Source organism: Haliotis rubra, unplaced genomic scaffold (genome assembly GCF_003918875.1).
Source record: "Haliotis rubra isolate DU_JTF1 unplaced genomic scaffold, ASM391887v1 Scf91, whole genome shotgun sequence".
Lineage (NCBI taxonomy): Eukaryota > Metazoa > Mollusca > Gastropoda > Lepetellida > Haliotidae > Haliotis > Haliotis rubra.
The window spans coordinates 1,440,948-1,460,081 of NW_025767646.1; the positions used below are offsets into that span (position 1 = coordinate 1,440,948).

The following is a 19,134-nucleotide window of genomic DNA, read 5'->3' on the forward strand; positions in this document are numbered from 1 at the left end:
GATAAACTGGAAATTGGCAAAATGACGTTTGCGCGAAATGCACCAAAATGATATTCATTCGCTTTAAATCGAAAACCACGGAACGGGACTATCAAAATGTGGCTTCACCCATTGTAACCAGGAATCGAACTATGCATGTTTGACGATCACACACACATAGTTTCAATAGTCATCGACTCATCGGCTCGTCACAGAGATTTTTCTAATCCAAATTCCTTTGGAATGAAGAATGAAGCTTCACATCGACATTAGAATCTATGTCGAAACGTCGCCTTTCACAGAATATAGAAGTTGTATAACCATAAAATTATCTTCATTCTTCATCACCTAAACTTAAAAAGTCCACCAAAGAAATCATCTGCATTAGGGCAAATCGAGCAAACGGTAATCGCGCCGCCATTTTGGACAAGTGGAGCTGCTGCAAGCCGATAAATTTGCTTGCTCAAAGGGATTAATGGCTTGCAACGCACCCGTAAATTCGTTTTGTATACCTATCGAATCAAGACCAAACTGACTAGCTTACAGCTTGGATCATTCTATAGCAAGAAGAAGTCGTAGCAGAACTGTTCGCAACCGGTCGAGGGAGCGCAATCTCCGGCCCAGAAGTCCAGCGAAAACTGTTTCCTCGTCACTGTCAGGCACAGGTGGAGAAGTTACGAAGACAAGATTCTCATCTAGGCGCACACACAACAACAGTCTTACATCTTCCACAACATTTACAACATTTTATTTGAAGCACAGTTACTTTTTTCCTCGTCTGTATGTCATGGTCAGACCGTAATAACGAGCTTTGGGCAGTGGAAATACACTCTTCCAAAAAGAAAGAAGAACAAAAAGAAACGCATAGGTGATTTTGAGAATATTGGACTGCGGCCAAAACAATACAAACATACTGTTTCTTTCGAAAACGTCATCTTTGTGTGATCGTAAACACCTTCAGTGCCAAAACGCGGCAATTTTAACTTTTCTCCTTGTTTTAGAAGCGTTTGAAGAAATATTCATATTCGCCAAAACGTCACCAAGAAAACATGCAAAGCAAATGCACGTGCAAGTAAGCGGAAACGCACGCGGTATCGATCACTATAAAACGGCAAACGTTGTGTTTAATTTCGTCATTCGTTTTTGCCTGGAAAAGAGGAAAACATCATGTCACGACTAAGTGCCGCCAATCGAAACATCGCCATAGGTCGCCTTGAAGCTGGGGAGTCGCAGTCTGCAGTTGCCCGACATTTCAACGTTCATCGGAACACCATATCTCGTCTTTGGGATCGTTTCCTGCAGACCAATTCCGCCCAAGATCGCACGAGAAGCGGCCGTCAAGGAGTTACCACCCAAGCCCAGGACCGCTACATCCGGACTGCTCACTTGCGTCATCGTCTTGCCACTGACGTGGAGACTGCAAAACGCATCCCCGGTTTGAGAAGAATTTTCGACCAAACTGTCAGCAATCGATTGCGGGAAAACGGGGATCCGACCAAGAAGGCCAGTTGTCGCCCCTGTTTTGAGAGACTTCCATCGGCGCAATCGCTTGCTGTGGAGTCGTAGAGTCTGGAACCGAGGTGAGTCTGGTTCAGTGATTTATTACGAATTTGTCATCACCGGCAAGATGGAAGACAGCGTATTTACCGTCGGAGAAATGAACGTTTTGCCCCAAATTGCATTCGACAGGTCGACATATTCGGTGGAGACAGTGTCATGATGTAGAGTGAGATATCCAGCCCACAAAGATCTGATTTAGTGGTGGTTCAGGGGAATTTGACAGCAAATCGGTACATCAACGACGTCCTTGCATGTCACATGCTTCCGATTATGGACCGACAGAGGGAGTTGTCCCAGCATGACAACGCTGCTTCACATACAGCACGCGTCACGGTACGCTACCTTGACAATTGTAACGTTAATGTTTTGCCATGGCCTTCCCGATTACCAGATCTATAAACGATAGAACACGTTTGGGATGATCTCGATTGACGTGTACGTCAACGTCAAAACACGCCTCAGGCACTTCCACAACTGGCCATCGCATTGTAGGAAGAGTGGGAAGAATTACGCAAGAGCGACTTCGTCGACTTATCCAGTCTGTGCAGAGACGGTGCCGAGCGACAATTGCGGCCAGAGGTGCCGAAACAAAGTACTGACTTTGACACCATGTTGTGGACTCAAGTAAACAGACACACAGCAATAAAGGCTGCTGTTGTGTTGGTGAACCCTTTGTCTAAAGACGTGTGTATTTTCACATTTTTATCATTGAAATTACATGAAATAATTGCTCTTAAACTGCAATACATTCTTCTAAAATGGCTTATGCGTCCCTTTTCTTGAAGAGCGTATATGAAATGATCTCAACGTCTAAAACTTAAGAATTTCACATTAACTCACCCAATTCTTCAAAAGTGACACATGTTTTTGGAACATCATACACCTGTAGATGATGACTGTTATATGTTGGATCTTCAAACAACAGAAGCAACACGTCATTAGTTTCCCGTGAAGGTGTCGTATGATCAGTCCCCCTCTGGTATCTGGGCGACGGTATTAAAAAATAATTTCACCACGTGTGGCGTTTTTTATTTACACTCCTTTCACACGTGGTGCCACCCTACGTCCAAACTGTATATTGGGAACTGTTGGTGAGTTACGTCAATACAATTCTCAGAGTGAGGTGCGTCCGCTGTTTACTTTCAGGCACAGAACATCTGAGAATCCTGCCTAGCCTAAAGGGGCGCAACTCTCCTATAGCAAACCTCATGTTAATGTGGGTCAAGGCAGCATCGTAACCGTTAGTCTTTCTCACTGAGGTTTTGAACAGTTCTGTTGATGGGTCAGTTTATGTGGATGATTTCAAAAATTCATATCATGATAATAATATGCATACGATAGAAAGACAGCTATCAGTATGCCTTAATACAATTTGAAAACGAAAATGGCTTCGTTTCCAAATCCTAAACACATTACATTCACCTTTGTCGTAAATACCAACCGCACAAAGGTCCAGATTTACTGTAAGATGGGACATCCTATCATGGCTGTAGAAGAGACCAAATTCCTGGTCCTCATATTTGACTGTCACCTAACATTCCAACCACATACAATATATCTGAAGGCAAAGTGCTTGGAGGCTTTTGACTTCGTTCAAATTCCGAGAGGGGAGGGGATCAGACAACCCCCCTTTCTCTTGTACAGGTTATTAATTCTCTCTATACTGGATTTTGGCTCCATTGTCTATGGCGGAGCCTCCAAAAGCAATTTAGACCATCAAGGCCTAAAGCTCTTCCTCGGAGCTTTTAGGACCTCTCATGTAGACAGTCTCTATGTGGAGTAAGGTGATACGCCCTTGAACAACGGTGCATTAAACTTCTATTGCAATATGTCACTAAGTTACGCTCTAATCCGTCAAACCCAGCATACAATGATTGTGTGTTTCTCTATGAAAACCTATTTCTTATTCTGCCAAGACTGGCTAAAACCATTTGGAATCAGACTTCAACCACACATCACCTTACCGACTCTTGTCTTCCCCGTCCTGACAGATGGTGAAACCAGATGTTGACCACCCTCACCAAACGTTAACAAATCTGAAAGAAATCATTTCGTATTTCAAACGGAAAAGAACAAATCACGTTCAAAATATAACAAGCATAGATCCATTTTTACAGATGAATCCTTAGATGGTGGCAAAGTTGTCAATGCCACAGTACTTGGATCAAAGACCGTATCCTCAAGGGGCGGTGGGGTAGCCTAGTGGTTAAAGCGTTGGTTCGTCACGCCGAAGACCCGGGTTCGAATCCCCACATGGGTACAATGTGTGAAGCCCATTTCTGGTGTCCCCCGCCGTGATGTTGCTGGAATATTGCTAAAAGCGGCGTAAAACTAAACTCAGACTCAGACTCAGACTGTATCCTCAAGATGGACCTCCTATGTGTATCTCTTACGATGAAGTGTTCACCATCAAACATAGTTTGCTTGACTGTGTAGACTTTTCAAATGAAAGGGAGTCATTTCTCATTATGAAGCGATAAATCTGAAAGATCTGTTTCCTGCGTGAGTGAGCATCTCATTGTGAACTACTTGAGAGAGATTGATCTGTATCATGAATTGTGACTGTGCAATATGAATGACGGATTGCTTGTTTTTAAAATGTGTGCTATTACTTTTTCTATTTTTAAATAATCATGTAATAAATAAATATTTTTAAAAAAACAAACCAACTCATTTAGGCTTAATACTTACAATGTCCATGTATGCAGACTTGATCTCGTCGCTATATGGCTGAGATAATGTCTATGCGGCGTAAAACTCAACTCAACCTAACTCATCTCAATTCTACTGGCCCATGCGACGTGTTTTGTTGGTTACCAGGCCATGAAGGCACAACCGGTAACACATAAGTCGATCTACCCGTGAAGATCCGGGTTAGAATTGATCCTCAGTAACCCATGCTTGTCGTAAGAGGCGACTAACGGGATCGGGTGGTCAGGCTCGCTGACTCACTCATGCAAAAAAGGTGGGGCACTAAGGCATGTATCAAGAAAATTTATTATTTTAAACCATCAATCGCTTGTACTTTGAAGAAATGATGAGGTCATTCTGCGACGATCGCTCTCGGATTATTGACGAATATCCGCTTACAGCATGGATGAGGATGAACCTCCCATGTGTGTCCCATGTGATGAAAGGCTCATCGTCATGCATACTTTACTTGAATGTGTGGACTTCGCAGTTACAAGGGTTTTACATCATCAAGCAGTAAACTAGACTAACATATAATTTACTAGTCTCTGAAATGAACATATTTTACTGAAAACAGTTCATAGTAAAAAAAAAAAAAATATAATGAAAAGGAGCCCTGAGACTTTCTTCATTTTCTGAAGCTGAGGAAATCTAGACTTGCCACATTTTCTAGACTTGCGTGGGCTTTCTTGGATATATTTGCTTCAGGTTCTGTACGACAGACTAGCAGTAAACCTGAAAGATCTGTTAACCCGCGTGAGCTGTCACCTCATAATTAACTGGGGCGGTGGGTAGCCTAGTGGCTAAAGCGTTCGCTCGTCACGCCTGGGTTCGATTCCCCACATGGGTACAACGTGTGAAGCCCATTTCTGGTGTCCCCCACCGTGATATTGCTTGAATATTGCTCAAAGCTCACTCACTCACTCATAATTAACTACTTAAAGGAAATTGATCTGTATCAGAAACTGTAAAGATGCATTCGTATTACTTCTTGCTCGTGTCTAATTTTGGATGTCTAGCCTATTTTCTAGACTGGAAATAGTACATTGTTATAACCAAATTTAAAAATTATTGTAATGATGTTATAGTCTGTGTTCTAAAATGTAAATATATAATATTGTGATATCAAAATGTGTGTATGCAAACTTGCTTATGTCTTTGTGTTAATAATGGAATTGTGTACATTTGTAAACTCGTCGCCATATAACAGACATTTTGTCGATACATTAACGTTTAACTGAATCACTCTCTGTTATAATACAACTATCCCTACAACGCCAGTACTTAGTAACTATGAGGCTGTTTCATGAGACTCCTAGCGTGGTGACCCAGAATAGGACAAAACTGTGAAAAACCTTAGTTTATTTTGGGCTAAAAACTGAAATGGGTGTAGAAATTGTTTACAGATTATTTTTTGCACATCAAAGTATTGATATAACACTCTTTGGAAAAAACAGGATGCAAATAGCTCACAAAAAATATTGAAAAATTAATCAATTTGTATTTTGACCAATATCAATGTCCTAATGCGCTAATAACCAGGTTTTGATATATCAAACTGCGTTAAGTTAACTGCAAAGTAAGGTTTTGCTACAGGCGACAGAAACAAACATTTCAAAATTACATATTACCTGAGCTGTAACAAATATACTTTGGGGGTTATTATACTGTTTATGCTTGATGTATGTTGGGCAGTTTGGTACCATTATCCAACCATACTGACAGTAACATTTGCTAATTAAGTTTAAGAGAAGTATGGCGGCGGCAGCATTTTCACCCCTATTGAGAATGAGTGATATACCCTCACCGCAGCCCCGAAATCCACACCTCAATTAATGACACAAAGATTGCGGGCAGCCAATCTGAGAGATGATCGGTACCAGAATGATACATCTAATTACATATGATTACAATAACCATTAATAAATAAAATAAGGAAACCAGGGCACTGACATAGATTACCCGGAACTATGAACTGAAGCCATGTTGTGCAATACCTAACGACAATTAACGAACAAAAGACATAATTAGAAGAAGGCGTGCATCCAATCCACACGACCCCAGGATATGTTAGACAAAATAGAGAATAACATACACAACAATCAATACACAATCAAACATTGATTGGTGAAAAATTACATAAATAGTATTATATAAACTATCGACTTTGTTTTAATTTTGGAACTATGAACCGAATGAAGCTTTGCTATATCATGAACCATGGGCGGATCCAGGAATTTTTAAAGGAGGGGGTTCAGGGGGTTCGTACCCCCCTGAACCCCCCCATTGGCTCCGCCAACGCAAAAAAAAAATCTTCAATGTGATCTTAAGTCATTTTCAGAGGGGGCGGTTCGAACCCCCTGAACCCCCCCTTTGGATCCGCCACAGTGAACCATTCCCTCATCCCCATGATCATGTGGTAACTTGATCTGACAGTATTCATGACCATACCAGTCGGCAGCGTGGCGTGTGAAAGGTCTTTCGATCTCCTCTCTTCGAGGCACAAGTAGACTAAGGCTTAGTCTCTGAATATATATAATTTTGATAGTAACAAACAAGTCCATTTATATTGAAAAGGAGCCCTAGGGAGACCAGAGAAACCTGAGGAAATCTAGACTTGCTTTATCTAGGGCTTTAGCACTGCAGAGAGGGCTAGGCAGTAGGGAAATTAATGTGGTTCAGGGACTGTGAGACAGACTAAGGCACAAGCTGTGGGCACGTACAACAATGAGCACAGAGCATCTAACTGCGCATCTTTGATACCAAGTCCATGCACTATCTACTGTAGGAAGGCAAACTGGAGGAAATTCAAATACAGCTAAAAGTGTATAGTCATTTTTTATATTCCCTTGGAACAGTAAATGTGTAAATATGTCACGAAGCCTGGTGTCTGTCCGCGGAAACTGAAAAGTATGTTCTATGTGAAACTGCAACAACATTTCATGACAATATACAACAACAAAAAACAGCGCCCCCGCCCCACGACCAAAAACCAAGCAAACAACAAAAATAAACCAGAAAAAAATATTTTTTACAACAATGTCCATGATGACGTCATCAGCATACGTCATAAAACTAAACATTAAGCTGTTATTCACCAACACACGTAAACCATTGGTTACAGACAAATAGAGCCCCGACATAATAGTCTGCAGAGACCTAACAACTACAGTGACATCAGCTGTCCTGAAACACGTCCATTCCTGGGTCACTGTATTAATTCCTGTGTCCATTAACTAAGTCAGAAACTTGGATCTCGCAGGATATGTTTATGCTATGTGTAAACGACTTGCTGCCATGGTAACTAGTACTATTTACTACTGCTATGTCACAAATCGTAGTCCATCAACGTGGCTGGTACATGTTGTACTAACAGAGCTGGGGCTCCTTTCACGAAGCAACCTTTACTAAGGTTAACCTTAACTCCCATTCTTTAACATTGCACTAAAGTTACCTTAGTGACTTACGATCACCTTAGTGTTTTGTGAAAGGAGGCCCTGGACGTTTAAGAGAACTTATATTTGTTGATAATAGTAGTACTGTAAATCAATCAAACACGGACATAGTGCTTATAAACCTAAAAACATAAGCAGGATGAACGAGATTCGAACCCGCGACCATAGGGTTTTGCTTTGCCCAAGAGGCTCAACTCAAAGCGAACTCAAAGCGAACTACAGCCTTCCATGTGCTCATATACTCAACAGACCAAAACTCGGGGACATTGTTTGGGACAATTGACACATTTGGTGGACTAAAACGTTCTACGGAGCAATAAAAAGGTTTGTTATTCTGACGCCACACTTAGCAATATCAAACCTGCATAAAGACTGTATGTGATCGAGTCTGGACCAGGCAAACCGGTGATATTCCTTTGTGTACTGAGGTCAAGGTTGCCCTGATTGTCACCTATTGAATATCTAAAACAAAATGACATCACTGGTCTGTTTACTAAACAGATCTGTCCTCATCGGTCAGTATATGTCAATCTCCGGACAAATGTTGACTGGACACGCTGTTAACTGTTGCTCGTTATCGATAGAAATAGAGTGAGTGTGAAATGTCACCAGGGGAACCATCCTCATTACATACTCACACACGCACGCACACATATAGACTAGCACTTGGTGTTTCAATATATAACATTTTAATAGAAACAATTTATTCCTGTTAGATTGCAAAGGAACCCCAGTGAGAAGGGTGAGTCAGAACCTGAGGAAATCTAGACTTGGTTCATTTAGGGTTTCGCTTTGAGTGAGTGAGTTTAGTTTTACGCCGTACTCAGCAATATTCCAGCTATATTGCGGCGGTCTGTAAATAATCGAGTCTGGACCAGACAATCCAGTGATCACAGCATGAGCATCGATCTGCGAAAGCATTTGTGAAACACTTGTGTTATTCCGAGGTAACAAAAGTGTCCATTGGTGAGGAATGTCCAGAAAGGGCTGAGCGCAAAGGAAAATAATGCGGTATACAGATTTGTTCTGCTTTGTTCTCAGGAGCAGAAGAAACGATACCACATTATTGAGGCTAATTACTAAAAGATGACCAAAAATAAACAGAAAATCAATGTTGTAATTTGAAGAGAAATAAGTGAGGAGCATGGAAAATTCATCAATCAAGGCCAATAATTGTTTGAGATAATTGCAAAAAAATACATAATATTCAGATGCCCTGTATTCGATCATTCCCGTATGATTAGATAAGTCAATGTCAGTGACACAGAGACACTCCTGTGAGTCAATATCGAGCGTGGTCACCACCGGCATCGATACGGGCTCTAACACGACGTCGAACAGATGAGGTCAGACGTCTGATCACGTGAGGAGGTATCCTGTTCCACCCCTCCCTCACAGCTTGGATGAGGGTTTGTCTGTTCACTGGGGCGACCTGGCTGGCACGAATCTGTCTCCCAAGATGGCCCCACAAATGCTCAATGGGTGAAAGATCCGGAGATTGTGATGGCCATGGCAGGACAACAACGTCGTTGGCGATGACAAAGCCTTGAACACGTTGATCGGTGTAACATGGGACGTTGTCCTGTTGAAATGCGGTTCGTGGGTTCTCTTGCAGGAAAGGTAGAACAACTGGCCGAAGGACTTGGTCGATAAAACACTGCTCATTCAGATTCCCATCGACAACAACCAGATCTGTCTTTCTGTCTCCACATACCCCTCCCCACACCATAACGCCATCACCGCCAAACGGCTCAAACTCCTGCGCGCAGCAACGTGCCGTCCGCTCTCCTCTGCATCGATGCACTCTTGTCCTGCCGTCAGGTCTGTTCAGGAGGTATCTGCTCTCATCAGTAAATTAGACTCTGTCCCATTGTCTGCGCTGCCAGCCTTTAAAGATACGTGCCCATCTCACACGTCGACGTCGATGTAGGCGCCTCAGTGCTACACAACGGTTGGGTCTTTAGGCTGGGATACCATGCTGACGAAGTCTCCTGGACACCGTCCTTCGGCTGATACGATGACCCAGCACAGTCGATGCTGATGATGTCACAGTGAGGAATCGGTTGCGTAAATGCAGGGTACTCAAGTACCGGACTTCAGCTGGGGTCGTGATCCGAGGTCTGCCACTCCTCGGCCTGTTCTGTGTCCTGCCTGTCTGTCTGTAACGGGTCATCAGCCTGGTAATTGTAAGTCGGCTACAATTGAAGATCCTGGCGACGTGAGTGTGGGTAGCGCCAAGCTGGAACATGCCAATTTCCCTTTCTCTTTCTTCTTTCGATAATCTCGGCATGGTCGGAAATGTAATCGTAAAATGTAGATGTCCATAAACATTTTCACGTGCTTTTATACCGAATATTTGTCACGTGTGTCATGTGTGCACGTGCACGAAACTATCGTGAATAAGTTCACTTTTCTGGGTTCTTGCTTGTTGTTTCATTGAGTCAGCTTTGTTGCGTTCGTCTGGGTGTTTCTAGTCATAAATGCTCACAATATCGAAGTCCAAACACAAATTATAATTTTAAAGGTTTGGTATCGTTTCTTTTGCCCCTGAGTGTTGGGCTTCACACATTGTACCCATGTGGGGAGTCGAACCCGGGTCTTCGGCGTGACGAGCGAACGCTTTAACCACTAGTCTATCCCACCACCCCTAGCCCAGTGGAAACTGAGCCTATGAAACTCTAAAACAAAACAATAGTTTCAAATTGTATGTTTGTTCTGGCCAAGGATAAAACTTTGATTGGATTCTTTATTGGAAATCTAAATTGTAAAATAGAATCATCATGTTTGATGATCGTGGAAACATTTTCGCTTTACCGGGAATAGGGAATATTGAAATTTCGCTTTCCCGGGCCGACACCATAACTACCCCACCGCCCCCGGAGGATGTATGGGGTCAATTCACAGTTTTGTTATGTATATTCTTTATGTGGGGGCACTTGTATTCCTACCAACAAAGCACAGTGCATGGTTCGTACGTTGAACGAAGAAGTCGGAACAGTTTTATTCGTGAAGACACTGTGTCTCTGCGACTTACCTCCTACAAAGTATGTATGCCACACCTAATCTGTGCAGCTGCCCACTGCATGCAAGGACAGACAATTATCTGCTCACTGCACGAAATGCTCAATTGTGAGAGAGTGAGTGAGTGAGTGTGGTTTTATGCCGCTTTTACCAATATTCCAGTAATATTAGGGCGTGAACACCAGAACTGGGCTTCACACATTGTACCCATATGCGCGCGCGGAATCGAACCCTGATCTTCAGCGTGACGAGCGAACGCTTTAACCACTAGGCTACCTCACCGCCCCCAGAATGTAAGGAGACACTTACATATACAGTCAAATACTGCTGTGGCGATGTTGTAGGGACTGACGTAAATACTTCGAGATTTGACACAACCGCTAAATGGTGGCTAATCGATGACAACCGTTGGTTCGACACATCAAATTATGTGTTTCTTCTTTTCAATACTTTTCTTATAGAAACAAGTGTGTGTGTGTGTGTGTGTGTGTGTGTGTGTGTGTGTGTGTGTGTGTGTGTGTGTGTGTGTGTGTGTGTGTGTGTGTGTGTGTGTGTGTGTGTGTGTGTGTGTGTGTGTGTGTGTGTGTGTTTAGCCTAGTGGTTAAAGCGTTCGCTCGTCACGCCGAAGACCCGGGTTCGAATCCCCACATGGGTACAATGTGTGAAGCCCATTTCTGGTGTTCAGGCCGTAATAGTACTGGAAGATTGCTAAAAGCTCACTCACTAAACTAAAGTAAACCAAACTAAACTAAAATTAACTAAACTCACTCACTCACCCCGTACATTCTGATCTTGTTTCACGACAGGACACATAACACATGACCGTTTCAGTGGCCGTGTGTATGTGGAGGGTTACAATAGATGACTGAGAGGATACGTAAGTCCCAAAAAATTCACGAAAAATTGAAACCTACCACATTATTTAATCGTAGGGTATATGTTATTTTAACTTAAGGCTAGATTTGTCTACAATCGCTAACATCTGAAGGGACGGTGTAAATCCAACTAGGGTCCATGCAGGTAGCAAAGGCACTGTAAGTCCCCATGGTCCCTAGTATGGTGATCTACCTTCAGTTGTTGGCGACCTATAACACATTTTTATACTGTCTTGTCCTAATTTGAAATTCAATTTTAGAGAGAGATGCTAGTTTTAATTCTTGATACTGTGATATTCTAGTTGGTTTTACTGTCCTTCTTTGACAGGTTATTATAATTTACATGTATTTATGGTCAATTTGAAACTTGTTTTAGTCACGATATGGCAGAAATATTGCCGATGTGGCTGTAAATTTTAACTCACTCACTCACTACAGCATTGAGTGAGTGTGGTTTTACGCCACTTTTAGCAATATTCCAGCAATATCAAGGCGGGGAACACCAGAAATGGGCTTCACACATTGTACCCATGTGGGGAATCGAACCCGGGTCTTTGGCGTGACGAGCCAACGCTTTAACCACAAGGCTACCCAACCGCCCCTCACTACAGCAGAGGACAACAGAAGGTTTACAAAGGTTGATAATGTTGAAATAAACAGTATTATGAATCATTGTATATCCGCTATGAATCACGTAGTCTGATATGAGTAATATCCCTTTTTCACATGTTCTGCTTTATGTGATGTGTTGAGGAATATTCTTCATTGGTCATTCCCAGTTTATTCTTTGCATGCGGCCGTGTTAAAGATGTCATCTATATTAAATTGTACAAACAAACATACTCATGTATATGGTGCGCACAAAGAACTCACAATGTGAAGAGCATCTTAGCAAAAATATTTATTTGATTACTGAATAATAACAAAACGTCAAAGCAAAAGAATATCCAGCCTTCTCTCTTCAGTGAGTGAGTTTAATTTTACGCCGCTTTGAGCAATATTCCAGCAATGTCACGGCGGGGGACACCAGAATTGGGCATCAAACATTTTACCCATGTGGGGATTCGAACCCGGGTCTTCTGACGAACGAAAGCTTAAACCACCAGGCTACCCCACAGCCCAAGTAGTAGTAGTAGCTGTTGTTTTTGTAGTAGTAGTAGTAGTAGTAGTAGTAGGTTGTTTTTGTAGTAGTAGTAGTAGTAGTAGTAGTAGTAGTAGTAGTAGCTGTGAATGAAAAGGAAATCGCCAAATATTTTAGAAAATGGAAAATCGACTTGCTAATTTCTCGCAATGAGTAGGTCATTGCTCTGAGCAAATGCACGCAATTGAAACTGGCATTGTTTTACATATTTTGTTTTGAATAAAGTAAACCCTTTAATTCAGTGAAACAACAGAATAACAACCAAACAAATATGTGATCTTAAGAAACATTACTTTTACTAATATTGATTGATCGCATTTATTTGGTGAGCATTAAAGTTGACATTTGACATACGTACTTTGCCATATTTTATTTGTGTTTTACAGTAGTAGTCTTTTTGTAAAATAACTTTGGAACATCTTTTTCCTTTTGGCCTCTGTGAATAAGATTCTTAAACTTATACACGTCACTGTTTATTGCATGCAATGGGCAAGCTGCATTCCACAGATTGGGTGTAATATATACATTTATATCATAATAGGTCGGAAACAATGCTGCGTTTAAAAAGCGAGTGGTGCACATTGGTGTCTCAGGAGTTATCTCCCTTACCACATTGTCCCTTCTAATAGGAGTAATGCAATTTCAGAAATGTTCGAAGATCAGGTGATTTTCATTTGTCCGCAGTAAAGGTCTTGGATGTAGAACCAAGGGTACATAACCATGTATAGTAGTATTGGTCGTTGTCGTTTCAAAGTGACCATACTCCGAGGGAACCCGGAAAATCCCCTTGGGCAGGTATATCGTGGAAGTAGCCTATATTTTATGAGCGTTTCTTTAGTCTGTCATGACGCACATTCATACATTAATCCTTATTGTTTCAACGGTAGTGATGGTGAGTTGAGTTGTACGTCACATGGCATTATTCCTTCCATATAGTGACGAGATCAAGTGTGAATTCATACACATAAATTAGAACACAAGTATAAATGAGTTTTATTTTGAAAACATATATATTCATTACATTGTTATTTAAAAAACAGAAAATGTCGTAGCACCAAATTCAAAAGCAGGCCATTTGTTATTCACATTACAGAGCTACAATTTATGGTACATGACAACTTCCCTCAGGTAGCTAACAATGAGATGCCCGCTGACGCGGTGGTAGTGATGGTGAGCGTGATGGTATTAGTAGTAGTAGTAGTAGTAGTAGTAGCAGCAGTAGCCTAGTAGTATTAGTAGTAGTAGTAGCATTAGTATTATTATTAGTAGTTGCTGTTGTTGAAGAGTGAGTGAGTATGGTTTTACGCCGCTTTTAGCAATATTCCAGCAATATCACGGCGGGGGACACCAGAAATGGGATTCATACATTGTACCCATGTGGGGAATCGAACCCATATGACGAGCGAACGCTTTAACCACCAGGCTATCCCACCGCCCATGTTGTAGAAGTAGTAGTAGTAGTAGTAGTAGTAGTAGTAGTAGTAGTAGTTTTAAGAGCATATTCTCACGATGGAATTGCAGTAACAGCTAGTACTGTAATATTGACTTACTTTTCATCTCGCTATTCACAGGCCAATCCCTAGCAGTGACAACACCTGCTGCCTTACTTCCTTGTGTGATCGACCCCCACTGGCGACAACTGGTGCGGAAGTAACAAGGCGACCATGAAATCATCGCAGTCAAACCTTAACACATTTCCGTAATCAGCGTTAGTCGGGTTACAGGTGAACTATTCGGATGTTATTCACATGTTATATGCATTTAAGTTGTTTTGTTGTGGAAAATCTAGCTCACAAAACGCGGAAGGGTTCATAACTGTTGCTAGGCATTACGAACATCTGGGTTATGTTGGGACACGAGATGGTGAAGAATGATGCTTCTTTACGATAAATGTGAGAAAATATACTTCCCATCAAAAGTTTAGACTCACTGGAAACACTCACTATGTGTTATGCATATATATATATATATATGGTTACATCGAAGATTGATTTCTCCACTAACTTGGGGGGACCAACTGCAAACCACATGCAGATGAATTGTACGAGGATCATGCATCAAATTGCTGAAAAGCATGTGCAAATATTGTGCATGTGCATGGTGTAAAGCTTTGTTCAGAATTCGCCAATTTCCACTGAAGTTTATCATTTATTGAACTCATGACAATAATCTTTTCAACGTTACGAATTTGTTTTACAATACATCAGTTCATGTGTAAACAATAACTTTAAACAGTGTGGAATATTTTGCAAAATTTAGTTTATAACAGTTGCCTGAAGTAAGTGGCTATATTTTTTAGGGGAAGTATACATTGGACAGTAATTGTTAAAAACATATTATACGATCAGGTTTCAACACGTAAAAAACAACCACAGAAGTTTATAAGCCGTTTGACACAGACCTTTCTAGATATGCACATCCTCTCTCTCAGGAGTCAAGGGTGGGAGCTCAGGAGCTACACAAGTCAAAACATTGATTACAAAACAGTCTCGTTTCCTGTTGACTGGGTTCCGTCCTATTGCGCAACTTAGTACAATAACCAGTCCAGAATTTTTGAGACCAATTCATTTAACTGGATACATAGATATTAATCAGTATTATTTGATACATCTAAGCACTCGTATATTGCAACACTACGCTCCTTATAATCCATATAACATGTATAATAATGCAAACATGTCGTGCAGCGTGCTCTGTAGTACAGCGAGCACTGACAAACAGAAACCAGGAAATCGTTTGGTGGTCTGGTACGGACTTGATATCATATCAATCACATTGTGCGTTACAGAACTAAACTGAATAAGCGCAAAAAACACATAACACATGTAACCAGTGAGCCAGATGCATTGTGAATCATTTTACGATCTCATCAAACTGGGGCAGTCTGTGACGTCTTAGTTAAGGTCATGCTGCCTACACCTCGCCATAGAATATAGAAATACGATGTTATTAAAGTTTAAAATTAAAATTCATTTGTAAATACCATTTTCTTATTAAACAAGGAATTGGGATTCAGTGTAACCATAGTTGTTCGTTATGTCTATTTTCACCTTCACACGAGAAAATCCGGATCGGCTGAGAAGTAGGTCGTTGTCTGAATACGTTAATGAGACTCATGTTTCGGTTTGGGTAGCCTAGTGGTTAAGGCGTTCGCTCGTCACACCAAAGACCCGAGTTCGATTCCCCACATGGGTACAATGTGTGAAGCCCATTTCTGGTGTCCCCCTGCCGTGATATTGCTTGAATATTGCTAAAAGCGGCGTAAAGCTAAACTCACTCACCCAGGATTCAAGCTGCCAAACACGGTCACAAATCCAAGGACTCACCGTGATCAACGTTGCTTAATTTCAACTGATTTGTGACGTGGGCTGTATGCATAAGATCACACATCACACACACTTTACCCGTAAAGGTCCGGGTTAGTTTTGATCTTCAGTAACCCATGCTTGTCGTAAGAGGCGACTAACGGGATCGGGTGGGCAGGCTCGCTGACTTGGTTGACACATGTCAAAGGTTCCCAATTGCGCAGACCGATGCCCATGCTTTTGATCACTGGATTGTCAGGTCCAGACTCTATTATGTACATACCGCCGCCATATAGATGGAATATTGCTGGGTGCGGCGTAAACCTAAGCTCACTTACTCACTCACATACACTTTCTTCGTTTCGTTGTAGCTCACGAGATGTATTTACGATAATGTAAAGTTTGAATTTATTTTTTATATCAGAGTGAAGCATATACCTAAACTGTGTACGAACAGTAACATGTTCTCAGGACAAAGTGACAGTTCAGCAACACAAGTAATATCAAGTGAGTGAGTTTAGTTTTACGCCGCACTCAGCAATATTCCAGCTATGTGGCGGCTGTCTGTAAATAATCGAGTCTGAACCGGACAATCCAGTGATCATCAGCATTGAGCATCGATCTGCGCAATTGGGAACCGATGACATGTATCAACCACGTCAGCGAGCCTGACCACCCGATCCCGTTAGTCGCCTCTTACGACAAGCAAGGGTTACTGAAGGCCCATTGGCGGATCAAAAGGGGGGTCAACATAAGGTTACAAGAACATAAAGCTTCAGTTGAAAAATCTGATCTCAAATCTGCCCTCTACAAAGCGACCACGCGGAACACATCGTCGAAAATCCAAATCACTCATCATCCTGGCAACATGTCTTACAAAGCGACCACGGAACACTGATATCCTACACAGTTCATCAGTAATTGGCGCAAAAGAAAACTTCTTGAATCATCATTATATGAAGATTATGTACGACCGAGATCAACAGGGATCAAGGGGTTTACCTCCCTCTTCACGTACTCTTGTAGTGACATGTCTTACAAAGCGACCACGCGGTTACAGTTCAAATCATCATCACGTACTCTTGTAGTGACATGTCTTACAAAGCGACCACGAGGCTACAGTTCAAATCATCATCACGTACTCTTGTAGTGACATGTCTTACAAAGCGACCACGCGGTTACAGTTCAAATCATCATCACGTACTCTTGTAGTGACATGTCTTACAAAGCGACCACGCGGTTACAGTTCAAATCATCATCACATACTCTTGTAGTGACATGTCTTACAAAGCGACCACGCGGTTACAGTTCAAATCATCATCACATACTCTTGTAGTGACATGTCTTACAAAGCGACCACGCGGTTACAGTTCAAATCATCATCACATACTCTTGTAGTGACATGTCTTACAAAGCGACCACGCGTGGTTACAGTTCAAATCATCATCACGTTCTCTTGTAGTGACATGTCTTACAAAGCGACCACGCGGTTACAGTTCAAATCATCATCACGTTCGCATTACTCTTGTAGTCTTACAAAGCAAACCACGCGGTTAGTGACATGTTCTCTTTAGTGACAGCTTACAAACCACGCGGTTACAGTTCAAATCATCATCACGTACTCTTGTAGTGACATGTCTTACAAAGCGTTCAAATGTGTTTTGGTGTCAATATTTCACAACTTTTGAGATGCAACAAAGATTGCTCTATTTCATAGAACATTCTTTGATGAGGGGTTACAACCTTCAAGACACCAGTGAAGCTTTCAAAATGGAACACGGCTGGAGGACATTTCCATATCTGACGCATCAGTGACAGAAATGATGTCGGACGCTTTTCCCAAATTGGATTTGAACCATCCATATTTATTTATGTATTTTTAGATGAACAATTGACTCGCATTTGCTCCTATTTGTGACGGGTTCCAACCAGTGTATGAATTCATTTTGAGAAGTCACTGGCCAGGAGGGCTAGTTAAGTAAGAGTGTTGCTAGCCCACGTCACACTTGACTGGCCCTGCTAAATATCAATATCAAAATGCACATAGGTCAGAATTGGTGTGATGTATGGTAATAGCAGATGTTAAACGTTACATTTGTATTGTAATGGTTCCTAAGCTCTTTTCCACTATGCTATTAACATTTTTCAAAAAGCGATCTTCGTGTGACAAAGAGATAATAAATATCACGAAACGTTTGCGGACGGACTTTTAACACCTTATAATGGAATTCATTATATTCATGTACATTAAATAAAGAACAAAATTATCTGAGATTTACAGCTAGCCAGTCGGGATAGATTTGACAATATATTTTGACAGACAGACAGACAGTTTTATTTCAGTATATAAGGCCATGGCCCACTTTACAGAATAATTTTACATTATATTTGATGCTGGTAAAACCAGTAACAATCATACATTATTGCCTTTGAAAGCTATGGAACCATTTTTGCACAATGTACAGTATATTACTGGCCCGATTCATTTGGCTAGCGGGCCAGTAGCTATTTCGAACGCTTGTTCCACCGTAGTGGCAGGATACGCTTACCCTTTCGTATGTATCAAAAAGAAAAAAAGAAAAAAAGGCGTCTGAATGTTAGTCTGAACACGATATCACGGCATACCACTCGTCACAACCAGGCATAACAAATGACCCTCCCCGTACAGGCAGACCTCGAGTCACCACTGTAGCCCAAGATCGGTACATCCGGGTACTACATTTGCGTGATCGTACTGCCACAGGTGAGAGCACAGCAGCCAGGGTGCCTGGACTTCGGAGGATATCCGGTCAAACTGTACAGAGTAGGTTGAGAGAGATTGGACTGAGAGCCAGGAGATCCGACGTCGGGCCCGTGCTACGTCATTTACTATGGCGCTCAACGTCTCCGTTATTTAAATTATCCACTTAGTTGTTTAGACATTTCCTTCTTTTAAACTGATGCTAAAAATTCATTTCCTAAAGTCTATTTGTGGACGAGTAGTACATGTTTGAAAATACAACATTTTCGCAACAGATTTCTGGGTTATGCGTTTCTTTTCTTGAACACCTTAACATCACGAGCAACACTATTCTGACATTATAAATACAAAGTTATGACAGATTCTG

General features: G+C 41.6%; 1 long non-coding RNA gene across 1 annotated transcript; it reads right to left on the reverse strand.

Moving 5' to 3' along the window:
- Positions 1 to 2,290: 2,290 nt before the first annotated feature.
- On the reverse strand, positions 2,291 to 18,103 carry LOC124264105. The gene is made up of 4 exons (XR_006895054.1): positions 17,957 to 18,103; positions 4,313 to 4,316; positions 4,120 to 4,125; positions 2,291 to 2,301 (listed from the first exon to the last, which is right to left on the reverse strand). It is a non-coding gene; the product is annotated as an uncharacterized LOC124264105 (long non-coding RNA).
- Positions 18,104 to 19,134: the final 1,031 nt, after the last annotated feature.